We start from the raw sequence: 7,593 nt of genomic DNA, 5'->3' as shown, positions 1-7,593 counted from the left end.
TTATCATATTAAATATTCAATAATTAAGATAGTATAAAATAAAAATGACTTACAAAAATAAAAAAAATTCACACAATAACTTAGATACTTACCAAGTTACCATTACTCTTTTTAGTACTAATCATAGATCCTCTTATAGCAAACCTCAATGCAGTCCGACAACTTTTCTGGATCACGAATATTGTCGTTGTTGTTGCAGTTTTCGATACAAGCTTGAAGTTGAGAGTAATCATATTCATCATATTTCTCTTCATCAGGTTCAGGTTCTTCAGGTTGACTTGGAGCCAAAGACTTGTCATCAGCAATATGATTTCCTGGGAATTTTGCAATAACAGAACAAACAAGCATCTCAAATATCAATATTGTTAGTGCACGTCTTATATCGTTCCTAGCCATAATTCTCTCTTTCTCTAGAAAAAATTAAGATAGAGCATGTGTATGTTATATATTGCATGCAATGTAGTTCTAGAACGTGGATATTCTTCGTTTAATTTGTGACTCTTTCGTGTATCAAGAGCTGTAAATTATTGCTAATATAAATAAAAAAAAAAATATCTCGTTATAGCAAAGCGTTATTTCAAAATACTATATTTTAATTAAGCTTGGTTGCCTCTTGGACTCAATGAATTTAGAAAGCATATGTGTTATTGGTCATTTCTTTGTCAAGTGAGGAGTTAAAATCATTTAAAAAATATGAGAATTTTCTTGGTTTTATTTAGTTTATTGGTTTTCTCTTTTCTGTCTCCAAGTTATATTTTAATTTTATTTAAAATTAAATAACTTATAAGCAAAATAGTTTTCGAAAAATTTTAAATAGAAGATTTTAGTCTTCAACAAATTTTTATTACCTCAAGTTTTTGAGAATTATTCAGGTTAGACATATTAATCTCTCAATCACTTTTAAACAAATTTTTAATATACGTATTAAATAAATAAATTTTTAAAAGAAATTATTGGAATAAAATATCTATTTAAAATTTTTTGTGAATCAATTTAAATATTTGTTCTAACAGTCTAACTAACTTATACATAAGTGCAAACCAATTTGAGTTGTTTATAGTGACATTTACTTAGAGAAATGAGTTTTTAGGAACTCAATAATTATTTCCAATAATATGAAATAATATATCATACTAAAATAATAATCTCAGGTCAATAAAAAAAGCAGTTAGGAGTGGCAACGAGGCGGGTAGGGATAGGTTTTTGCTCTACCCGACTCCGTCCCACCACATAGAATTCGTCCCACTCCTACCTGTGGATAGTAAAAAGTTAAACCCTAACCCATCTCCGCAAGTATCCGTCCCGCCCCTACCCATCTCTATAACTATTAAAATCTAATACATTAAATTAAATTTCAAAATTTATATAACCATCATTATCACATACATAGCATAAATTAAAGTAAAATTTTAAATATGATACAANNNCAGATATTACCTAAATCCGGCTTGCTCCACCCTGCCCAAGAACCCATTCCGATACAGAGTGGATAATTACCTGCCCAAACGAATAGGAATGGAATGAATACCCACAAGTTCGGGTGGTGTTGCCATTCCTAGAAGCAACACTAGCAACAACAATAATAAGAAGGCAAATTAAACAACAATAATAACATACGTGATCTTTTAAAATCAAATCAAATGCAAGAATAATAAACAAAGCATTTTTTCAAATTTTATTTATTTGTTTAACTTAAAGAAAGTAAGAAATACAAAATAATAAATATTTAAAAAAAAACGTGATATATAGACCATTTATTCTTCCAGTAACTATTCAATATATCTTCTATTTATGTTAATTGCCGGTATTTATTTAACTTAGAAAAATATTAGAAAATCTTTAAAATTTATTATTTTTAGCTAGTAATTAGCCATCAATATTTAAAAGTGTGGGTTAAAGTATGTTATTGTATTACTAGATTAAAAAATGTGAGTTAATGAATAAAAGTAACGACAAAAATAATAAATTTTGAAGGCCCTCTAATATTTCTCTTAATTATTATCTTTAAACTAACCACCTTTAATTATTATCTTTAAAATAGCCACATCGCTTTAAACCAAAGTCCCACTACAAGAAAAATACTAAGAACTGTCAAAATTACCATCGGATTTTAGCTGCAAGTTTTTCATCGGATTTACCGATGGATTTGGAAATGAATTCGTCACCCTAAATTATTATCGTTAGAGTTGATGTTCCGATGGTAACGTCGACAGTAATATTTGGAGGGAGAAAAATAAATCTCGGCGCGCTAGCTACCATCGGATTTACCGGCAAGTGAATCCGACGTTGAACCTAGTTTGGTGAAACGCTGTGTTTTGGTTACACGCACCACGTTACCGTCAGATTAATCCGCCGGTAATTATGCTCTAAATTTGAATTGCGAATCCTCTTCCCCTTTATTTCGAAATTGCATTCTCTATATCGCCTTCTTTTCTCTATTTCTAAACCCCTCACCTCTCAGTCTCTCTCTAGACCCTGCCATTGCTGCTGCTCTGCCCTGCCGCCGCTTTTGCCTTGCCCCACTCCACTGTTGCACTGCCCTGCCGCCACTGGAAATACCGCTGTTGCCGCTGCTCGAAATGCCTCCATCGTTGTTCTCTGTTTCTTCCGACGCTGCCCTGTCGCCGCTACTCTAACCGCTAATTTTTGTCTTCTCTCTTCTAGTTACATTCCAGGTAAGTTAGTTAATTTTTAGTAATTAGTTTAGGTAGATTAGTTGTTGTTGTAGTTGATTTTAGGTGGTTAGATAAGGATAATTTAATTACATTGATAGGTTCTCATCTCCACTCAATGTGTTTGGAATTAGTATATGAGATTAGAGATTTTTGTTGCTGGGATTATTTGAATTGGTCTGAATCATTAACTGTAGCTGAATTTGTTTGAGCAAATCTTAAATGTTGTGTTGATGATTCGCTGGTTGCTTTTGCTTTGTTAGTTTGCTACTATTTTAATGCTTAGTTTGCTGATTGATATTGCTGCTGGTTTATGCTGATTAATTACCTCATTTTTCCATATGCGTTGCTAGTAATTTTTTGTACGTTGTTAGAATGCACTCTTAGTTAAGATGTTTTGAAAAGTTGTTAACAAAGTTAAAATGCTTTGAAAGTTAGAATGCTTTGTTAGAATGCTATAAAAGTTAGAATACTTTGAAAATAAAATAAGATAGAATAAAGTTAAAATACTTTGAAAGTCTAATTTAATTATTTTGAAACTACAACACTATGTAATTTTTTTTTAATTTATGAAACTAAACCACTTATCGAATTATTTATTATTTGTTGAGTTTCTTCTTATGTTATTATTTATTGGTGTTTGTTATGTTATTAATATATTGAATTATACAGACATGATGACGGGTAACAAAGGTAGAGGACAGGCTGCCACCGAATCCCCGAGGGCTACCTAGTCATCGCCTTCTACCCTGATCACCCCATCGACCCCTGTGACATCACAGGGGTCCGTCAGACCAGCAATTTATCATGGTCCCAAACTTTAACTCGGTGCCTCCTTCTACTACGCTCCCTGTAGATGTAGCAACCCCGTCAACAGAGCCTGCGGTGGGTGATACCTAGTGCGCGAAACTGGCTCCACATAATTCGTACAGATAGACCAACAAGTATACCGGGTCGTTCAAGTAATACCTGAGGTGAGTCAGGGTCGATCCCACGAGGATTGTTGTTTTGAGCAAGCAGTGGACACATTGCATATCTTAGTTAGGCGGATAGAAAATTATAAGTTGTCACGGAAAAAAGCATAAAACAAGATAATTAAATAAAACGTTACTAATGAGGCGAGAATTCAATGTTAATAGAATGGTTGAAGTTTCAGAGATGCTTTGTCTTTCCAGATTAACTTTTCTTACTGTCTTCTTCAATAACCTTCTGATTCCTTCAGTGGCAGCCGTAAGTGATTAACTCATGTCCTCTCATCAAATTAACCTCCTCTACTGCAGCAATCCACCACATTGAGATGACTCATGTCCTCTCATCAAGCCACCTCTAGATTTCTCACTGTAGTAGAAGATGAAGCTCTAAGCAGTCCACTCCCCTTCACGATCCTACTCAATGTGCCACAAACAAGGTAGATCTTCCGAATCAGAAAGTGCCGCTTCTCTGACCCTAGCCTTAATGCCACAGAGACTTCACGCACCCATAGTCAATGGGATTATATGTCACATATCCAAAGTTGCTCAGATGCTCTATTGGAATCCGCAATGCAATCTCTAGCTTTAGTTCAATGCTATCCAGGTCAAGAATCGCATGGAACCCATGTAAAACAAGGGTGATTGTCACGGGTCACCCTCAATTCATAAGATAAAAAACGAGGTTGCATAAGAGAATAGAATCAGAATATTGAATGAAAACAGTAATATTATTGATCCATGAAACTCAGCAGAGCTCCTAACCTTAACCTTAGGAGGTTAGTGACTCATACTGTACATAATAGTGTTCGAAAATAATGGGAGAGGAAGAAGATCCTAAACATGGGTGATCTTCTCCTATATATACTAATCTAGTAACTAAGGATTACAGAAATATGATAAACTAGTCTTGTAGTGCGAGAATCCACTTCTGGGGCCCACTTGGTGAGTGTTTGGGCTGAGCTTGAGTGTCTTCCACGTGCTAATGTCACTTAGGAGTGTTGAACGCTGGCTAGGGACCCCCTTTTGGGCGTTGAACTCCAGTTGCTTATCTGTGCGCGCTGGACGCCAGGAATGGGACTGGTGGCTGGCGTTGAACGCCAGTTTTGGGCCTACGATTCCAAAATAAAGTATAGACTATTATATATTTCTGAAAAGCTCTAGATGTTAGCTTTCCAAAGCCGTTGAGAGTGTACCATTTGGACTTCCATAGCTCCAGAAAAGATCCTTTGAGTGCACGGAGGTCAGTTCCTGATAGCATCTGCAGTCCTTTCTCTGCTTCTAAATCGGACTTCTGCTCAAGCTCCTCAATTTCAGCTAGAAAATACCTGAAATCACCATAAAACACACAAAATCAAAGTAGAATCCAAAAATGTGAATTTTTCACTAAAACCTATGAAAACATAATAAAACTTAAACAAAACATAACAAAAACTATATGAAAACAATGCCAAAAAGCGTATAAAATATCCGCTCATCAATACCTCCAATGCCCCCGAATAGGATGCCCCTCCACCACCGCCCGTCATCCGACTGAGGATTTGACCCGATGGCATACAGTCATGAGTTCAACTTTCTAATATTAAGTTTGTTTAGCTTAAGTTTGTTCATGTTAAATTTGTTTATCTTATGTGATTGTTATTGTGCGGTTTGTTCTATGACAAGTTTGCACCGAACCCCAATTCTTGCACACAGGAGATATCCAAGGTCATTAAGTCCATGTACGACCATCCATGGCCGACCTACACGTAGATCCTAGATGAGACCAGAGATTGCTGGTTTCAGAAGTGGGCAGTAAAAACCCAATTTGGTTAGAATTGATTTACTATATTTGAACTGTATTTTATTCCAACTAACTAATGTTGGTGAATCACTTTGTATAGTTAAAATTCATATGGGATACGGAGCATAACCTTATAATCCGGAAGATTTACGACTACCGAGCAGCCAAACGATTTCAGTAGATGATGAGTGATGTTCGTTAGGGAAAAGACCATTTGACCTCGTGGATCTGTCCAAAAATCAAGAGTGAAATGAAGGCTCATTTTAGAGATAATGAGGGATTCAAGCATCGACGTCTGACGAACATCGCCAATAGGGTTTCTCCCAGGTCGTCGAGGTATACAGATGGGTCGGCGACCTTCATGAAGACGAAGTCGAGATTGGTAAAAATGTTGGCATTATTTTATGTTATAGTAGTTACTTGAATTAGATAGTAGAGTTTATCGTGTTTAATTTCCTTTTTCATTATCAAGTTACCCAATTTAGTTAGTAAAATTTAGCGTAACAAATTTTCAGTTTTAGTGGATTTAGGTCGTTAGGATAGGTTAGATTAGGCTTTGAGATTGCTGAAAAATGTTGGATTATTTAACTATTTGCTAATTTCTGCTGCTGAAATTGTTTAGGAAATGCTTGACTATAAAAATAATGATGTTAATTTGGTTTGGATGGAACCATTCAAGGATGGCTAAATCTAAATTTCAAGGGAGACTCTATCGAAACGTTTATAAGATTTTCAATTAAATCAAAGAAAGTAAACTTATGTTTTCGAAATTAGAATAAAGATTTCCTACTTTATATATATTTGTCTGTCATTGTTTAATTTGTTCGTTTATTTTATTGTTTGGTTGATATATTAATTTGTAGACTAAGTCATCAGATCATGAGGTGACACTGGCGGAGACCTTCAAGTATACTCATAATTTGAAGGCAAACAAGGCGAGATTTGCTTACGAGCAGTTGACTGGTCATTATGTGAGTTTTAAATTAATCCTAAATTTCAGCTTCATTTAGTTTAAAGTCAATTATTTAACTATTATCCTAATAACAACTAACGTGGATGACACATGAGGAGTCTTAGCAGAGGTTGGAGGCGGCGACCCAGAAATCTCAGCCGCCTGGTGGAGCCGACGAAGTCGGCTCTGAGACCTCAGTCGTGGATCCCGACACGATTTGGCACAAGACCGCATCTGAACCCCACAAGAGTCGCCGCTTCAGGTTGGGCTCGTTCTTCACCAATGGCCTCCACTCCTCGCATTGGTGGCTTCTGCTACCTCTGCCTCTGCCACCAGCCTTGCTGATCCCCAGCAAATTATCGACCTGAGGGACGAGGTGCAGAAGCTAACACAGGAGCTTCCCCAGCAGCAGGAGTAGTCTGAGCAACTCAAGCAGCTGCAACAGCAGATGAAAGAGTACAGCCAGCAGATGCGCGCTGGAAGCAGCGGCGCCGCTGCTTTTAGTGGCGATGCTGCTGCTTCTAGTGGCGACGCTGCTGGTGGGGCACCGATGGCAGGACCTACTTTGTCGCCTCAGCAGGGGGACCATGATGCCGCCGAAAAAGATTATAAAGATCTGTAGGGTTAGGATTTTATACATTTTTTTGTTTAGGATATATTACTCTACTTCTGTGACACTTTATTGTATTCATACCATTTATTTTTAATAAAATAATTTTTTGATTTCTGCTCATTTTAGATTTTTTATAACAATTTTGTTAGCAAGAGTTTTAATTTGATTTCACTGTTAGTTGCGGCTAAACCGTGCCAAAAAAATAAAAATAAAAATCCTACTGGCAGATATACCGTTGGATTAATCCGACGATAAGTTTTGGCGCCATTTGAAGCAAAATGGTTAATCCGACAGTAATCATCAACCCAGACTCAAAATCCATTGAAAATATCGACAAAAAATCAGCCGGTAATTAGCATCGGACTAAAAAAATCCGCTGGTAAGGGGTTTTTGGCGTCATTTATACCGTCAACTATAGAACGACGGTAAATCTGACAATAATATACTTAGCGGCGGATTTATTTAATTAATCCGATGGTAAATCTGACAATAACCATCATTTTTCCTGTAGTGTCCGCATTTTAATCATGTTTATTATTAAATAATTAATTAATTAACAAATTCACAATAATTTAAATTTTAACTTTATAATAAAATATTGGAAG

Source organism: Arachis ipaensis, chromosome B03 (genome assembly GCF_000816755.2).
Source record: "Arachis ipaensis cultivar K30076 chromosome B03, Araip1.1, whole genome shotgun sequence".
NCBI lineage: Eukaryota > Viridiplantae > Streptophyta > Magnoliopsida > Fabales > Fabaceae > Arachis > Arachis ipaensis.
Note: the sequence above shows the minus strand (reverse complement) of the source record.